This window comes from Typopeltis vanoorti, chromosome 14 (assembly GCF_054136105.1).
Source record: "Typopeltis vanoorti isolate ZY-2024b chromosome 14, IOZ_Tvanoo_1.0, whole genome shotgun sequence".
In the NCBI taxonomy this organism is placed as follows: Eukaryota; Metazoa; Arthropoda; class Arachnida; order Uropygi; family Thelyphonidae; genus Typopeltis; species Typopeltis vanoorti.
In genome coordinates, this window is record NC_143562.1 from 57683085 (window position 1) to 57703930 (window position 20846).

At 34.5% G+C, this 20846-nt stretch overlaps 1 protein-coding gene across 5 annotated transcripts in view; it reads right to left on the reverse strand.

The window, feature by feature from the left end:
* Window positions 1-20846, reverse strand: part of LOC150099507 (transcription factor 7-like 2) — a 427945-nt gene that overhangs the window by 292340 nt on the left and 114759 nt on the right. The gene's annotated exons all lie outside the window — the stretch shown is intronic.

Here is a 20846-nt window from a genome sequence, read left to right on the forward strand (position 1 = left end):
GACACCAATCGCACTTCCAGTAATACAAAAGCCCAGTTAATGGATAAAATTAAAACAGTTTTTGCGGCCCTTCCCAGGGAGACTGTAGCATCAGCTTGTTCGAGGTTCCGAAGCAGAATTGAAGCTGTGATCGATGCTAATGGTGGTTATTTTGAGTAAATCTTGTTGATAGTATTGTAATTAACTCTGCCTGTAATGTTTTTTTGTCAATTCATTAAATTTAATAGATACAAAGAAGATTTTCTTTTTCCTGACGAAACTGTCAAATTTATCCCGAACACCCTGTATGTATATATATATATATATATATATATATATATATATATAGCATTTTCTTAGATTAATAATATACTAGAAGTATATTATTAACACATTGTTAATTTAAATATTTTATAAAAAACACCGCCAAAAACCTGTAGATCCGTGTGTGTGTGTGTTCACAGGACCGGTTTGCCTGCTTAACTTGACATAACTTGACTATGGCTGAGGAAGATCCTTAAGCTCCTCATGTCGGCGACGGGAATCGAACCTAGGACACTCCTTCCCCAGGCATATGGTTGCGAAGAGCAAAGCCACTAGGCTAACCACGCGGACATTGTCAATGACTGTGGTCTTGGTTTGGGTACTGTTAATGTGATTTTAAAGAGGCTTAGGGAGACAGGTACCTTTTCTCCTGACAGAAAAGGAAATGTGGGCAAAAAAGGAAAACTACACTTATTCAAGATCGTCTGCTGTATACTTAAATAGGGGCTTGGCAGCTAGTCAGATTAATGTTTCTGACACGACAGTCCATCGAAGATTGTTAGAAGCAGCGAGAACTGCTGCCCACAGATCAAAAAAGAAACAAATGTTGACGAAAGCCATGCAGAAAAAGAGGCTACAATGGACAAAAGTGTACAAAAATTGGACTGTTGAGAAATGGAAGAAGGTCATATTCTCAGATAAGAGCAATTTCTTTGTCCAAGGAGAGCGAGTACCCTACGTTCGCAAATCAGCGGCTGAGAAGACCTCCCGCCCACCTTCAACAAGCTCCTAAACACCCAGCTAAAAATATATTCGGGGGCTGTTTTGCATATGACAGTCCAGGATCACTTGTGCCTGTTGACGAAATGATTAAAAGTAACCAATACATAAAAATATTTGAGAAAAGAGCGGTCCCACAGATCCAGAAAGAAAAAGATCTCATCTACAAACAGGATCTCACTCCATGCCACACTTCAAAAGAAAAGAAAAAAAAGTTAGTTTCTTAAAAATCACACCCAATTGCTTCAGTGGCCAGGTAACTCTCCGGGCATTAATCCAATAGAAAATTAGTGGGCCACAGTGAAAAAGAGACTTGGAAAATTAAATTGCAAATAACTTAATATAATCCGTTATAAAAGTATTGTTTCAAGATGCAGAAACAAGAAAAATGTTTTCTACATTGGTAGAGTCCATGACTAAACGAATTAATGAATTATTAGGAATAAGGAAGCACATATAAATTATTAGGTAAAGTTGGAGTTTAATTTTTGTGCATATTTTCTTGCGAAATTAAAGTTTTTCTTTAAATTTTGAGTATTCGGATTAATTTGTTCGCTACTGCATGTGGTGTGGAATTGCTAGAGACCTGGCGATTCAGTTGTTGGGGACTATGAAATGCATCGCCAACTTATCCTGATAGACAGCAAACATGTAATCACTACGGGCTGCTTCAATTATCCGAAGATTTTAATTGGGTAGCAGGGAAAACTCTTGACAAGAATGAAGGAGTATTGAGATGTTAAAAGACAATTTTCTCAAACAGCATGCGAAAGAAGTAACTCCAGATCAAAGAGTCTTAGATTTGATCATAGCGACATAATTTTATCGTTATACTGCAAGTAAAAGAAATAATGAACGTGAAAGAATAACTTTACTGAATGTTGATGGTACTCGTGTCAGAAGCTGATCAGATTGTTCAATTAATAAGTGCTCACCTTGCTAAAATATATTATGTAACATAGTGCACAGTAATACAACTACACTGGATGAAGAGATAAGAGGTGTGTAAGAAGGAAGTGCAAGAGCCGTTGCATAACCTGAATAAGAATTCGCAATCAAGAAGGGACATCAGCACGTACGCTAAGGGAATCATATCGACTGAACTAGCTAGGCCCTTGATATGATTGTATAATTTGAGTCTCAGCTCAGAAAAGATCCAAGAGTTATGGAAAGAATGTATGATAGTACTAGTGTATAAAGATGGTGCAAAAACCGATATTTAGCTACCGACCTATCAATATCTCTGGAGTGGTTCTTAAAATTTTAGAGAAGTTGGTCAGAACTTGCATACAGAAATCGGTTGAGAGAAAAGCTATTTTTCAAGGAATACAAGAAATAAAGGGAATGGATACATTATGATACTGTTGAACTTTGCTAAGGCATTTGATAGAATGCCACAAGAAGATACAATACGTTTTTCTTCTTAGGATTCAAACCAATTTTAACTCAATGGATCTGAGTTGGGTTAGAAATAAAATAGTTGATCATGGACTAGATGTCACTTCTATGAGAGTTATTTACAAAAATAAAAATAAAAAATAGTGGAGTGAACAAACAATATCAGTGACAGAGTCACATTAAAACTTAAAATATAAAAATGAACTATACAGTGTTATAATTAAAGAATGTGTGAGCTGAGTTAATCTAAGATGGTATGTCAAGGACGCTTAATCAGAATGGGAAAAGAAAAATTAGCAAACAGGTGTTTGATGCCAGCATAATAAACAGGCCAGGGAAAGACCGAGATCGAATATTATCACATCCATAAGATGAATCAATATTGGGCAATTGAGAAATAATAAATTAATTTGATAGAAAAATATTGACGGAAACTTAGTAATGATGCAAACTTCAAATTATGTGGTATTATCATACGAATGGGGGGGGGGGGACTGGAAAGTTCTGATAAACACATAGAACAAAAATTAATTTTATGTCTTCTTATATATATCCTAAAAGAAAAAGAACAAATTATTACAATTTGATGAAACATGGGGGTTAAAGGGTTTTAAGATATCTTTTTTCTTGGTGATTATATCAGTTGCTTTAATATTATTTTTGTTCTAGGTGTTTATCAGAACTTCCCAGCCACCCCCTCCCCACTTAGTATGTATGCTATACATCCCTCGAGAGTAGATATCCGGAAATGACGAAATCCATCCTACCTAGCAAAAAAAATTATCAGAAAATTTCAGAAACTATTCCGCAAAATGAGGATCGCCATTTCTAAAACTGCTAGTTAACATGGCAGATTTATATGTTTCGCTACAACAGATCCTCCAGAAGTCTATGTAGTTTTTTTTGGTCATTGTTAATTATATTTATCTTATTATTTTACTTGTGTTTTTATCATGCCTTCCTCTGCTATTCTTGGTTACCTTCTCATCCAGGAGATAATATCTTATTTATAATTTATATCGATGTAAAGTAGAACACGTCTGATTAATAAAAAACATAATCCTACAGGTCTCTCTCGCTCTGTTTATTAAAATTAAAAAAAAATTGGATACTAAAATTAAAGACACAGAACACACTGATATACTACAGCAAGTAGCAAATGACAAGCAGATTAGATTCCTTCAGACTATTCTGTGATCATTCCTCGGTCCACATAAGGAATCACATAGAACAAGATAGTGATGAAAAAAAATACTACAAACTAACTTATTCTCGTATTGTCGATTATGTGAAAAAAAATTATTTTATTCCACTATACAATACACGTGTCAAGTTGATAGGCTCCAATTTTTGTACTAATAACAAACCACGTAATTTGGAGTCTACGTGTACAGGTTATTCCTATTTATCATAGCACTCAAAACTGTCGCAATTCCAGAATCCATTTCTTCTTATTATTATTTAAAATATTCCATAGACTAGCTTACTGTTATTTATTTACACTGATAGGTGAGGAGACGGGTTTTGAGGAGGGAGGAAAGAGACATGAGGTCGCACTCGATATGATTTGCACCAGTTTATCAACCTAAAAACAACAAATATGTGAAATATTTGACAGAAATTTTCCAGTCTCAGAAACATTTGTCCAATGATGAATTTCAACAAGGCACGTTCCATAAGAGACAAATTTTTAGCTGATTGCACCACATAATACACAGATATTGGATAGAAAACTAATAACACGTAACATCTGGACACACAAGCTGTAACAAGGCTGACATAAAAATACACGTACTTTATGATAGTACTGTTTACCATGGCGATAGTAAAAAATGCAAAATGAAATTTGGAAACTTTATTTTTAACAGTCCAAGGGGCTGATAATAATTAACTGGAAGTAAGAGTATCCTGAGAAAATAATAATCATAATGCCATTCGAATTTCAACAATGAACAATTCAACATTTGGTGAAGTCAAAGAGATATTTAAATCATCTGATTGGGACAGGGCAATACTGCTTTCTTACGGTACGCAAGTGCTTATCCAGAGATCTCAGGATTGCACTGACAAATAAAATTCAACCAGATGTGCTTGTCACTGAAAAAGTTTCGCTTATATTATCTTCCCAAGCTTGGCAAGTTTCCAACAATAATGAATAAAATCAACTGGAGACTGCAAACCACTGGGTAAATCAAGTTCTAATGTTATATTACACAAACTAACAACATGCGGACTAAAGAAAAGAAAGTAACGAAAAAAAAAATAGAAAGGTCACAAACTTTAATTATAAGAACATCCTTTATCTCTCGGTAAGACATGTTTATAGAACTGTTATTCTTATTCTCTTTCCTTCTCGTATTTCGTTTTCATTACAACCTCGTTAATATGCTGTTTCTCATTTCAGAGGTATACAAACCATAGCAGCTTCTGTGCTTGACGCAAGTTAAACATAACCACTTAGTCAATAGCATTTTTCCTTTTATTTTCCATCTTCGAGGCGATGTCTCACGACATTTTTTTTTCACTTCCTGTTGTTAAAAACGATTAGTTTCCGGTCACGGCAAAGTCGAAATCCCCATTTTGACACGAAACAAACGTCCTCCCACTACTGGGACACGTGTTTGTTGTCACTAGGAAGCAAGACGAATGGTCTGTCACACCAATGAATGTGGAACAGAAAGAGGGGAAAGGGAGACGATATCTTGTTTTAACCCCTTTTGTTTGGACCTCTTTTCTTTGTGAATTCAATATAAGAAACGTAAGATAAACAATACAGGATTCGTGTTTATCTGATCTTACTTTAAAAGTAGATAATTCCATTCACATTTTTAAATAACTCTTTTAGATTGTACTAATGACGGTTAACTAGAGCAGCACAACAGATAGATATCACTAAACGAGCCTTTCGGTATAACGTTTCGTATTTTAACAGTGTTCTGAAAACACTTTTCAGAAGAAAATTCTTTGATATAGATAACTTTTTAAGCATTTATATATATATATATATATATATATATATATATATATATATATATATATATATATATATATATATATATATATATATATATAAGTACGCAGGTTGGCTAAGGCCAAAATAGAAACGAACTCTGTAAACCAAACATAAAACTCTTTCAAGTCATTTCAGGCTTCCAAATAAGCAAGTTGATAGTATCACAATAGCGATGAAATTCAATCACCACCTAAAGACGTTGATAAACATCCATGCCAACGGTGGAGTTCGGACCAACAGCTTGTTTGTTAATAGGAAAATACTCTATTGACTAGGCCAACCAAGTGAAACCTTTGTTTACGGGTATTCGATGCTTCTATTAAAAATATAAAAAAAAAATAAAAATTTTTAATTAAAAAAAAAATTGTGATAATTCCTGATCCCGCAAACAAGTTTGAATGACCATCCCTTGAAAGTTTGTTGGGCCACTTAAAACCTTCGTTTGACCACTAAAGTTTTTGTGTCTTCCCTTGTCGCGTTGCTTCTCTGAATAAAAATAAGCAACGTATAGCATAGTTATCTTTAATTCATGAAGCTGTACATTTCCCATTAACTTCACAAAATATCCTCAACACGGGCATTTTCTTTACAAAATAATAATAATAATTTCAAATATAAATACGATACAAAACATCTGGATTTGCCTACAATCGCATCACAAATAATAGCAAATGTTCAATGTTCATTCTGGAAGGTAATGAGAATGAATGCTATTAAAAATTGATTCGTAATTATTGATTCACACTAATAAAATGTGAATACTTCACAGGATAGCGGAATGGTTTCGATTAGGGAACTTATTGAACTTATTTTAAGTAACGATGTCCATAATAATAAGTATAATATTATAAAATCAGACAATAAAAAATTTACTGAATTTTAGCAGGAAACTGATTTCCATTAGAAATCCTGGACGTCTACTAAAACTAAAGAAATTGCGATTTGACACATCTGAAATCACAAATATATTGTTAACTTGCACCAAGTGATTTGGAAGCTAACAGCTTTGTGCATATCATAAAAACCAGTAACACACAATCTCACCAAATGAAATGTAATCGTCAACACACACAGAGAGGAATCCTGAGTGTCTGGAATTACTGTACACCGCAGAAATCGATCTACGTAGAAGCTAAACACAAGCTACAAGTTGACATGAGAAGTCATGACCACTTGGCATTCAGTCCTGGGCGCTTTGTGCTAACTAACCAACCCTTACACCACCCACACACCCCCAATAAACACAGCAACAGACCGAAACTCTCACTTCAGAAGGCATACTACGCCCCATGAAACAGTCGGACAGAAGCCGCAAAGCCTACACTACCGCCCTCACTCCATCAACTTGGTCACGGCTTGGAGGCGTGTAAATGGCCAACGCGATGTTACCCTATTGATTGTCGGAATACACCGACCACGGGCAGGTAGCGTACATCAAGCAAAATTTAATTACAGGCCTCGCCCGACATAGTTAAGGGACTGAGTTCGACACAAAGGTGGAGCTAAAATCGAGTAATGATCCTTATGGTAAGAAATAATGAGGTACACCTCCTTATCAAGTTAAAAGCTTCATGAAGTAGAAAAGAAACTGCTGTTTCCGGAACTTGAGAGAAGTATGTCTGGAAGATCCAACACACCCTCATCAAAGAAAATTACGAAACGGTTCCAAAGTAAATAGTTTTTGTTTTTTTAATTAGTGGTAAAAATTTAAACACGGTGACAAAAGTAAGCGGAAGTAAAAAAAAAAAAAAAAAAAAAAAAAAAAAAAAAAAAAAAAAAAAAACAGAGAGAGAGAAGTTTAGACAATTAATTGCTTGAACATTTGCAGCTGTAGCTTGTCTCGATCCTTTAATGTACAGTTACAGCTTATAGTTCTGTATTTCGTCTCTAGAGCAACGGAACTGGATCATTTAATCACTAGACCCGTCTTGGAAATAGTGTACGAGGGAAGAGGGGGGGGGGGATCTAGAAGATCTGATAAACACCAAGCAACTGATATAACCACAAGAAAGAACATACTAGTAGCAGAGTTATGAAAACAGCTCATGTTCTTATATTATTATATCCTCGTATGTTCTTTCTTGTGGTTATATCAGTTGCTTTAATATCATTTTTTTTCTAGGTGTTTATCAGAACTTTCCACCCTTCCATAGGCGAGATTAATATATTAATGTAAATATATAAATAAAATAAAATAAAAAAAAGACAACCTGCAACTGCCTAGACTCAAACTGATAATCCTAGTTATTAGAAATCAGTGTACAGTGCAAGTAGTCTACACCTCTGAATGAATACAGACGTAGATAAACGACAGGTGCGAGGATTCGCGTTTTTCCTCTTCTGCCTGCTTTATGTTTCCGATACTTGAGTTTCTCATAGTCTACTTCTCTGTTTAAATCTTCTAATTAATTTAGTCATATTTCTGGTATGTTTTCCCCATATTTTAATTTTTTTAACAATCGATCCAAGAAGAGAATATTAAGGATGAAATATTCCCAAAGGCACACTGACGGTAGCTCAAATAATAATAACAATATTAAAATTACAAATCAGAAGAAAAAATTATACTCTAATATACATCAAATACTGGTGGCGGGGGGGGGGGAGAAAAGAAACTTCGTTGGTTGATAGGATTCACTAGACGTAATCAGGATGTTTCTCAGAAAACTTATGGTCACTACTGTTTAAGCAAAAATAATTAATTCAACATTTTCAGAGACATTCTATGAAACACTAGAATTCACCTTGTTTACATTGTAGGCACCTGACAGTGACGTTGCCAATGCTTTTTGTAAAATGAAGGTGCAGATGAAGTGCAACATGATACGTGAAATAAAGAGGAATAAACAGATCGGCATCGTCAACAAATTAACAGTAACTGCTTGGAAATGAAAAATGTGATATAAAATCAACAACGCATTAGTAAATTTAAAAAAAAAAAAAGAGAAGCCATGTTAAGTACTACAAGTTTCTCTAAATAATTCGTAATTAATTTTATGTGACTCTATTTTTTCTAAGTTTTAATTAAATAATTTGGAAAGTCTTCATAACCCAGCACCCAGCTTTATATATATATAATACAAACTCTTCGGCATTATATGAGAGTGTGGTGAAAAGTTGTGATAATCACTATGAAGGAATTGACATGTCTTCTTATATATCTTAAAAGAATAAATTATTACAATTTGATGAAACATGGGGGTTAAAGGGTTTTAAGATATGTTCTTTCTTGTGGTTATATCAATTGCTTTAATATCATTTTCATTCTAAGTGTTTATCAGAACTTTTCAGCCCCCCCCCCCCCCCCTGTCGTATATACCGATTTCAAAAGTAGCACTTTGAAAACACAAACTTCTAGGAAAATAATACAACCTTGGTTAACGATGGGATGATATGAATCTATACGTCTTCATTACAAGAATGAAGTATAGCTATGCAAATTTGACCTTATGCGTTAATGTGTATATGGTGGTCCTGTAAAAAAAAAATAATAATAAAATAACATAAAACAAATAACTTCGGGTTTAAAAAGATCATTTTCAAGTAGCGCGTTCGCAGTTCCTCCTCCCAAATATGAATATAAACTACATTCCTTTGATTCCATTTTAAAAATCACGCTGCAATTGATACATGCTACTTCGCTGTAGTAATCATTTCTTGCGATGGAAAGTATCAGTTTTCTGGAAATCACTAATTTCCAGGAATCCCCTTATTACAATGTTAACGTCAACTTTACTAACATTATTTTTCATAACTTATTGATGCTGTATGCGGTAATGCTCGAATTTCATAAGAAAATTTACATTCAACAATTAAAAGCATAATGTGAGCCAAGTCGCTACTTCGAAATGGCAACTATCTAGCTGCTTCCTATCTTTTTTTTTTTTTTTTTCAGATTAAGTACGAAAAAAACAGTATATGATTAGATGAATAACTGGTCGAAATCGGTTGAACGATGTTATTACCTATAGGGATTTCGGCATTTCACTTTCTTCTCCGTCCTTTACCATCCCATCCTCCATTTCCACAATAACATCGAAAACGGTTAAATGATGAGATTTATAGAGGTGTCTGCGAATCCGCCTCCATTTCCGTCTGATCAGCCCGAATTTCTCAGATCTTTAACAACGTAAGAAACACCTATATTCTAAATTTAGTCGATATCGGTTGAAAAACGCGACCAGTATGTTTAGATATCTGCAAGAGGTGAAGAAAAAAAAAGGAGAAGACAAGGTTTCAACTGCAGTTTTTAACAAGTGGATTTTGCGCTTGAAATTTGCCATATTGAATATCTCCATAGAATAAAGCGACGAATGACATTTAACTCAGAACCAGAGGTAGGGATAGTGGAATTCTGGTCCTAATGAAACATGTAATAAGAACAGTCAGTGACTGTACTTAGAATCACTGTTGATTCTAAGTGAAGTGAAGTCGCTCAAAAAATCAAGAGTCATTCTTGATTTTTTGAGCGACTTATCACCGCTATAGTACGTACAATGCGTTAAACTTTCAAAAAGCGAAAACGCAAGGCTCATTCATCTGTTAAAGTCGTTTTTCAGTGGTAATCCACTTTTATTAGTAAAAGATACGGTTTCATAGTTTTTCATGTCGTCCGCATAACAGTAGAAAGTCCAGTCTTTAGAGCAGGATTTCTGGATTAAGCTAACAACCTTTCGTGGTGTGATTAAAATAAAAAAAATAAATAAAAAAATTGTAATTGTAATGTAACACACTTTACATTATATCACAGAAAACGATTGTTATAAAAATGTTAAAAAACTACATTAAAATGACTAACAAATCATATTCTGAATCATATTCAGTGCTTGAAGAATATAAACTGCTATGTATCTTTAATCAACTCGGAAATATAACACATGTACTACCGACCAAATGACTGGGCCACTTCAGGCATCCGATACGCAGAGTACATAATTCGAAGGTTCACTGACGAAACCTTAGAAGCTCTGTACGGTCTTCAAAGGAATTAATAAACTTCGAAGCTGATCAATATGAATTAATTAAAGCACTATAATGAAAGGCATTTAAAAAAAATTAAAAAAGTGTTTTAATTTTTTCCATTCGTGGCCGGAATTGGTAGCGTGATGGTTTAGGATTGCTTAATTCTAAACCAGTGAGATTTTACATGAAAAATGGAACATATTTATAGTACCTCAGTTAAAGAAACATTAAAATGAAAGCAAAGTCATATTACACTGCAAGTCAAAAAGTTTTTTTTTTTTTTTTTTTCATACAAATAACAAGCATTTTGAAAATAGGGAATAGCCTATTTTATATGTTACGCTTCTGACATGGCTGTAAAGTTTCTACTTCCTAAACGCACGTGTCACATAACCTTACAAACACCGTAATATTTCACAAAACACCTGGGATGTGTGTATGTGTTCAGGCTATTATGCGGACAGGAGATGAACTTTTACATGCACGTCAGAAAATATAACGTTAAAAGTTACCATATAAATAAAAGAATATTAAAACAAAGTAATTAACGAGTATGTTACTTGAAATATTTAATATGAATAACAGCTACGGTCGCGACTGTGTACATGAACAACTAATAACTGCACAGCTCGTACCGTCTGTTACACGACGGGCCTTATTTCCAACCTGAACAAATTATGTTTTTTAACATAAAAAATTCGCACTAAAAATTTCTTTGGTCATCTAATTTTAATTCGTCACTACAAGAAAAACTGCTGATAAGTCTTATAACGGTACAAGATGAGTTGATTATGTTTCTATCTATCTTAAGGAATATATCCCATATTAAATAACCAGCACGCTCAAAATCTAGACCAAAAGCATTACAAGAAATATCAAAAACAATTTTTAAAGAAGTATGATCATCAGAAAGAATAATCATATTCGTTGAAATTTTGGTATATACTCGCGCGCAATTTTCTTATAATTTAAGTTTTCAATACTGTGTCATGGTCACTGTGTAATTCTATTCATAACTGTCTGGAAGATCAAGGTCTTCCTTGTGAATTGAGAGTATTAGAATACATTACGTCTGTTGAAAATATTCCATTCAGCGATCTGAGTGATATTTTATTACAAAACAACAAAATGATGATGATGATAATAATAAAGTATAACAAAACAGTAATCAGGGTAATAGAACAATGTCACTTCAGTAGCCGAAGACTTCCACAGCCAGATAAAAACAGCTGAAGTAAACACTGATAAATTCTGTAGATGATTTCCCCCATGAATATTTTATCAGCACTTCGTTATCCTGTGTGTAGTGCGGGAGGGTGGGGTAAGTAAACAGCGATGGGATGATTTATGTCTCCAGAAACTTAGATTGCAAACACCAGTTGGTAAACCTGCGGTTATATACAGGACAACGAGGTCTCCAGTAGACTGGCGGAGTGATAAGTCTTAACTGCCACCAACAGATCCTTGTTGTTGGGGGCTGCTGTGGGTGGTCGCGGGAGTGTTATGGCTCTATGGGGGAGAGCGAGGAACATTGATCACGGACTGCTGATTAAACATTGCTGGTATTTTCAATGATACATCTTGCTTGGTGTATAGAGGGTAAGAAAACGCTTTCCTAGAAAACCACTCCCCACTTGAGTGCTCTGTTAATTCTCCCCTACGCGTGCGAAAGCCCGAGAGAGACGGTTTTAAGCTTTAGCCTGCAGTAAAGCGCACGACATTTCCAAACGTACTCTGCTAGTATAGGGGTCAGTCGGCCTTCGCGACCCGTTCTATATCCTTCCCACCATCCCCATACAAACAAAACGGCCGTTCCGCCCCAAGGCAGCGATTAGAAACAGGTAGCTCTCTCCGCAACTACACGGTGCGTTTCAAAAATGAAAATACGCTGATAGAAGACGTGCTAAAAACAGTTCTACTGTGTTGGTGGGTTCTAGGGCTTGCCGCACCATTTACAAGTACCTGACAAAAGCCGTTAGTGTCAAGTGGGTACCCCCCCCCCCCCAGTTATCACGCGTTTCAACGCTGATAACAGTCGCTGCCATTTTGGTGATAAATACCACTTAATGTCTGCATATTCGAAGTTGTCCTAACATGGCTGGGGGGAGCAGCAATCTGAGAGGACCAATCATGACAGCGAGTTTTGTAATAGTTCTACATCTATTTAAAATACGAAATAAACATTCACATGAAGTACCATAATAACGTAAGCCCAGTCAATTGAAAGAAAGTGTTGAAAGTTACAAAAATCGATCGCTTCTAAAAATTAAAGTAAATTAAAAATATAAAAAAATATGAACACCACTGAAGAACATTCTGTTGATTGTTCAAAACCATCAAAGTATCGCTGTACCCTTAATTTGGAATGAATGGTGTTTTTCAAACCACTATCACTAACTTTTCAGTACATTTTTTTTTTTTTTTCAATTCAATTTTTTCTACTGGCGATTAACACATTTTGAAACCAGATAGAGAGAGTTTATAATCTATTCTATTGGGAGATACGATGCGTTTTTTAATATGAATATATTAAACGATTCGGGGAAAAGCTGCGAATCATGTTTACTTAAGATTTTATCACTTGTTACCATACTGATAACAAATTATGAATAAATAATACAAAATGCACATATTTGGAGAATGTTATGGATATTAGATCACAAAACAAGTAATAAATTCATTTCTCTAGAAAACGCACACAAAGAGAAAAATATCAATTCAGACTGCCTAAGCATATGATGGCAAACACATTCTTTCCTCATAATATTCGTAATGTATAATTTGATTATTTATGTATCTAATAGAAGTACATTGGTTATAGCTATCCTGTAGAATCATAGTCAAGCCACAATTCATATGTGATAGAACAGGATATATATGAAAAGGATTATCTGAAGCGTATATTTTCAAGGCATTATTCAAATAAATCACATGAAAGGAGAATTCAACTTGAGCAACAGTCATGCAGAATTCAAATCAAATAAAATTAATTGTATAAAATAATAATAATAATAATAATGCATAAAAAAGAATGTATACTGTCCATCACGTGTTTTCTGCACACTGCGTTACCCTGTTAAACACAGCAACCCGATCTAAGCGTCTACTTTCAAGCACATAAACCCAAATTACAGCTATACACCATGCGTGTATATTTATTCATCCGACGCAAAAGCAGACGCCGAAACAGACAAATCGGTTCGTGACATGCCTTTTGCGTAAAGCGCGTGTAGTGCTGCGGAAGTGGAATGACAAGCATCTGAGTCTCATTGCTGTAATTATTGCAGCATTTCCTTTACACTTCAAACGAAACTAATTTAGCTTCGTTTTTCACATTATACGTTACAGCATTTTTAGCAAACAAACTTTTTTCACCTGTTAATTAAACAAATTTATCAAGGAAAGCATCAATATGTTTGTTCGGGGTGAATGAAAAATTAAACATTTAAAGACTTGATATGAATCAAGCAGTTCACAATATTTGATTTATCTCTAAGTAATAAAATATCAAATTTCCTTTAACAGTATTTTAAAACAAATTAAAAAAAAAAAAAAAACACCTGAAATGATGTTCAACTCAAAGACTTCTCACTAAAGAACAAACAACCGTCGAACATTTCCTTTTACTTTGCTCCGTATCATCTTAAAAAACAATGAAAGAAAATATCTACATATTTATAAGGAATATTAATTATATGAAGTGCATTAGAATTTAATAATTCTTAATACTTCAGTTTTCATATCTGGAGAGCTTTCCTATAATTTCTGGTTGTGGTGCGAATGTATAATAGATATATAGCTTATAATAACCTACGTGTCCATATATGACATACACTGAGTAAAATACACCTACCTATAGTCAACAGCATCCCCTTTAGCCCGTAGAACAGCTTCGATAGGGGAGACAAGACTATGAGGCCCCAAAAAAGCGTTCTGCTAAGATGCTCTCGGCTCCTCAAGGATCCGATGCAATCGAATCTGATGTGACTGAGAGATGACATGAGTCGCATTAAATTCTAGTGCGAGTCCATCCCTATCGAGAAGAACTAGTTTCATCTCACTTCACAGATGCTAAATTAGGTTGAGATCTAGTGAAGGAGGCCAGCGAAATATGGTAAAATTATCTTCATGCACCTGAAACCATTTACAAATAACTTATGCCTTTATGATAAAGCGACAATATTCTGCTAGAATAACTATTACTAGATGGATCTCTAACCATGAAAACACCTGGTTTGCAACAAATACAACAGTATGCAGCGAGATCTAGATCTTGCTAGTTAGCAACACAGCAGATTCTCCAGTACCAGGAGGCCAAGTGCTTTCTTTCTTAGCTCTCTTCCCACACCATCATATCGCTAGAGCGAGGCCTGAATGCTGTTATCGTCATATTCTGGTCTAGCATGAAATCATAAATGGAAGTAGGATTCATCAGATCGTGCGACTTTTTCTACCTCTTTCTATCTCAATGTTCTTGTGCCCACTATACCAGTACCTGTTTTAGCTGATGAAGAACTCGGTAAGGTCGATCGCCAATATATCCCATCCCTTCAAACGATCCGCCGCATTGTGCATTCTGATATGCTCCTTGCCATCCCATTGTTGTATTGCGCTGGGTTGGGTTATTCTGGAATTATGACTGACGCAACTAAGGCTAAAAGCCAGTGCACGTCTTTTTCTGTATATGTTCAACTTGCTATTTTCACGCCATCCGTAGGTTTTGCTTTTTATTCCCCCTCCCCTCTTTTTTCTGCTTGTTGGACCACTTCCAGTATATACCAGAAAGTTGTTGTAAGTGAATACTCCAGTAGGGCCGCTATTTCTGTGCTACTGGCACCGGAATCTAGTCTTGACCATCACACCCTGATCAAAGTCATGTATCTCCCTAACTGCTTTTTTTATAGCCTGGAACGAACACGCGACATCTATCACATACAAAGCGGTGGATTCCTTGGATGATGAACGCGTGCTAAATAAACTGCCTATAATATGTGTGTAGAGCGAACGCATGTCAACCATTAACAAGAAATCCAGTGAAGTAATAATTCTGAATAGTTTTAAATGGAACTCTTCCAAACCTTTATCTCGACTGCAGTTTTAGTGCCTAATGGCTAGCAAGCAGAAGCAGCGCAGTATTTTGGAAGTTTATTAAAAATAATTAAATTATAACAAAATATGACAGTGCTGTCATTAATAGCTATCGAAAAGGAAGTCTACAAAGGGGTAACTGAATAATCGATTGCTAAATCTGGTAATCTAAAGACAAACTCTAAAAGTGAAATCTGTGTAAGATTAAATATTCTGCATTATTTGAGTTAAGCTTTTACTATTTTTGTTGAAATTAATAAAATAAACACGTGCAATTGTGTGTATTATGATTTAGTTATAAATAATATATATATCATATATATATTATTAAATCAATAATTAAATTTATATTACCTAGATTTTTTCATCACATAATTCGCACTTGTCAAAGAAATGTTCATTCTAAAGGCTAGATGATAATGATATGATGCTTAAAACAAATTTTAAAATATTAAAATAAATATTCTCAATACCTATTTAGATAAACTACACTAGATATTCATATAAATATAATACATGAATTCATATACTATATATATATATAATGAACACACCTAATAAGTTCTGAAAGATTAGTGAAAGAAATAAACTGCCTCTAATTCTATTACTTTTAAGTTATCAAACTTGTAAATCCATGACAGTAATATGACTAAAATAGCACCCTTCTCCCAGAGCTCCCCGTTTCTCCTAATAATGTCTCTCTCTCTCTCTCTCTCTCTAATGAAGGACAATGACAATCCCAGCCATAACCGATGTTTTGTTTATAGATATCGCCGCAGGCACTGTATTTTTTTAATGTTTTTTTAAATAATGGGTATTTCATTTTTTAGCTTACTAACTGATCAGAAACAATCTTCTTAAAGAATAGTTTTAAGAAGATTGTTTCTGATCAGTAAGTTAATGAAGCATGACAATATCAAAACTCAACTGTCAACTCAACAATAACTTTTCAGGGACTATACTAGTACAACGAAATACTCCAAATTTTTGATGAATAATGCGAAATGGTTCCTATTTAGGTCTCGCAAAGTATTTTCAAAGTAAATATACGGGTGATTCAATAACTTGCACGACTGATTTCATCGAAATATCTGATTAGTGAATTTTGGTTTCCCATATGATAATGAAATCAATGGCATCCTTCCCGCTGTATTCATTCATTTCTACATTCAAATTAAATTAATAAAATTGACAATTCTGCCAATTTCATTGAAGGATTAAAAATTTTTTATAAATGGATGGGAAAAAGAAATTTAAAAGATCTGCTCCGTTTCAGATTTTGTTCCAATACTCTATTTGAATTAAAATGTAACACAATTTAAATTCAAATTTTAAGTTGGAAATTTAAACTATCTCTGCAAGAGATTCGCTTTCCTCTGCTGTACACTCTTGACATGGCATTTAATTCGTCAGACAAGCTTACGTTGAATGTAATATACACAGAAGTATTCATTTTAAGTTACTTGCTATTGCAAAAGCGTTGATTACTATTTAAAACAAAAATCATTCTGTGTTTATCATTTACTTTGTGTGTGTGTCAAAACTGATGACGTTTAATTATATTTCAGTACAAATCCAAAAAGTATAAATAATATTAATATTAAATATTCATAATATAAACAAAATAATAATATAAACAGAAAAGTAACAATGAAAACTGGTGGGAAAATAAATATGCATTTTTTAATCGTTGGTTCACCACTAAAAGAAAACGTGCATCAGTTTTGTGAAGGGCAGAGTAGCCAACAGAGCAGACATAAGGAAATGGTCATTATCATATGCTCGCATAAACTTTGCAATTCTCAAAAGTCAGCAACAAATAATATTTTAATATTCATAACTAAAATACTACATAAATTACATAATTACAACATAATCCCAAACGTTACAATCTTCCTAATGGTAGCAATGTCAAATTTACATCAGTAAATGCTATTCAATGATTTTTTGTAAGTGTGACTCATAGTCATCAACATTCTGTTTCCCCTTATATTCAGATAAGGATAATGTTTTAAGTTGGCACAATGATATATCGTGGTAACTTGTCGAAATCAACAACAGCAGCAATGGCTGGGAGAGAGAGAGGCACGTGAAACAAGAAGTAAGGTGGTTCACCTTACCAGACAGCAACACGACTCACTGATTAATTCTCCGCTTGATATTCAAAGCTGTATAACACTGTTGTCAAATTAACATTGTTGACATCTAAAACAAATTTCAACAAGTGTTACATGGTATGAAGTTCTGATAAAATAAAACAAACTGAATAATAGCCTTCACTGAATAATTTCTTTTGTAGTATTTTCTTGAAATTTTCAGGCTATGAAAACAGAAGGAAAAGGAAGCTCAAAATTTTACTCGGCTTCACTATGGATACCAATGGATATCTAATTTTGTATTTTCACAAGTATGCATTCAACAATGTTCACGGTATTTAAATAATTCATGGATATTAAGATTGTTTACTGCAGTGAACTTCGTTCATTTGGCTTTATTATAGCACGGGTTTCTATCGGAGTTTCGTGTAGCTTCTTAACAAACAATACTTGACGCAATGAAGTATTTACCGTCACGACAGAACATCGTTCAACAATAAAATTAAATAATTTCAATACGCTAAAAGAGTTGTTTCAACATGAATTCACGAATAACTTATAGCTAGGCAGATGTGAATTGCTAAGTATGGATGAATGCTCTCAGCTCAACCATCTTTAAATGGCATGTGGCGAAGTACAGGGAGAAGGAGGATGGCAAAGGAACAGAGGGCTGACAAAGGTGACTTTTATGGCTGAATACACTGAAGATGAAGCGAACAAAGTTTAAGGAGAACAAGATTAGCTCCCGCGGCGACAAACAAATTCCGCTAATTTAATCCCACTTTTCAAGTATCAGTGGGGCATTTAAGCTTATTTTCTTGGACAGTATAATTACCAAACAGCCAATCAATTAGTGTGCTCAGAGAAATACGTCTGCTACGATTTTACGATTACCAAAAATCTCTGCAATAATATGCATTCAAATCAAACTGAATGAGAGAACCACTGCATGTCTAACTCCCCCCCCCATGTCTTTCCTGCCTAATTCCATCGCTCTTGGAGATTACAGGGAAGAAGCTCAAGAGCCGAATCCATTCGCGGAATCATAAGTACTTTTAAGGGTTAATGTATGGATGGTGGTTGGCTTCTCTTGGTCATCGAATGCCTCGGGACGGCGAAACGGAGCGAGGAGATGACGGTCTCTTTATAGGATTACCAACTTAAACACTGGTAAGCAGATTTAGCGGTGTAGTGCACTAGATCGAAAGCTCTGTCTTCAGCTAAGGAAAGCGATCCTCTTCGAGCCACGTGATGATCCTACATGTCTCCGTTATGGATTTCTAAGAAAATAATGTTACACGCCATCCGATAGCATAAACCCAGGAGCATGGTGGTGGGAAGAGGAAAGACCAGTACTACGGAAAAGTAGACGAAATAGAGTGAAGAGATCAGGAAAGATGCTTAAAAGAATCCTGATTTAGTCATTTAATGCTGCCTGGCATTTTGGTATTGAATGCAATCTAATAATACATAATAAATAGCAAATTGGCTAACAAAAATGCACGCTTAAAAGAACGAGTGGAGAAAGTTCTTGTGTATGAAAACAAAATGGTTTAGCGTGAAGTACTACAGTATTTTAAAATTGCCACTCGTTCGTGAATACCGAAAACAACTACTAACGACTAAAACAATAGTAAAAGTTTAAATCATGAATAGCATTTCATTTCTTCGCATGAAACTTTCATAGTTCAAGAAGAAAGATGAAATTTATTCTGCAATGAAATGCAATATTACAATTTACCAGTGAGATTAACAGTGAATGGCACATCTTAAATTGAATGGTGACCCAGTTACGTACATCAATTATGAAACTGAATTCTGCAATAAACTAAAATTAACAGAGCAAGGGGCATTTTTCATCTGCTTCCCTGACCCAAAACCTGGCATTCATTTTTACTTTGGATATCTGCAAAATTACTCTTTTTCTCTACTTCCCAGAAAAAGAGCATTTCTGTAAATGAAATGAGAACAAGGACAAAATGGACAAAACTAATAAATAGATTATAGCCAAAAGATACAATTAGAAAAAGATTCGACAAAGAACGTAGTATTTTTTTTCTGTAAGTCGTAATTTTGTGATATATTTTTAAATATACTTAAACATATTTAAATAGAGCAAGAAAATCATTATTATTCCAACAGATATGATAAAGGATTTCTACAAAGTATGCGATGCTGTAAATGCAAACATTTTTCAAGCTAAATTATTGGTTCCCCTAACCTAAACTTGAGTTAGGGCTTGAGTATGTTTATTTTTATTGCTGTCTAATATCTGAACTGTATAAGTTACTGTAAAAATATGTCAGAACATAGAAGAGCATGCTAGTTGGCAATGGGACTGAGGTTTTGCACATCGTCAATAATTTAAGTAATACACACTGCATGAAGAATTTATATAATTCTTCATGCAGTGTGTAACCACAGAAGAAAAACTAGATGCAGCTCAAAGAGTACAAAATCGACTCATGTCTGAATTGTTTTCTGTTGAAAATAAATAAGTTTTAGTGCCACTAGCTGTAAATATTGAGTCAAGTTTAAACTGCAATTGAAATTTAATTGCAAAATAAGAGCAACCCATTTGAAATCTAACTAAAGAGCAGAAAGAGAGACTAACTGATATAAGGAAAGTTACTCTTCATTTTGTTGTCTAAAAGTTTACGTTTTTGCTTTTTTTCGGATTGTTTTTTTTTTCTTTTTTGCAAAAGCAAGCATGAAAGAAATGCTAAACTAGCTCAATGTTTTATTGGCTATCAAATATGTAAAGAACATAAAATTCGATCAGAAATAAGGCAAAGAATTCTGGTATCCCTTTCCGAATTCTCAGATAATGTTTGTTGTTGTTGTTGTTGTAGTGCCAGTCCACCTATCTCGGTAATGAAAATGACTGACACATTTACGATATACGGCAGAACCATGTAACTTACACATTATTCTACATATTCCCCATGAAGTGTTATGCATTTGTTACAATGTTGCTGCTGCATAATTCCCAACTTTCTGAGAAAAAAAAGTCTTTCCGTTGTTGCACAAACCACTGCTCAGGTACATATGACTACTTCATCATCTGTAGTAAATTTTGTCCCTTTCAAGTGTTTCTTTAAATTTGGGAATAGGAAATAGTCAGATGGGGCCCAGGTCTAGCGAAAAGGGTGATTGAGGCAGATACTGAAAGCCCAAGTTGTGTATTGTCTGTTGGGTTTCATGAGCAGTGCGAACAGGTGCGTTGTCCTGCAAAAGCAACACATCTTTTCTCAGTTTCCCTCAGC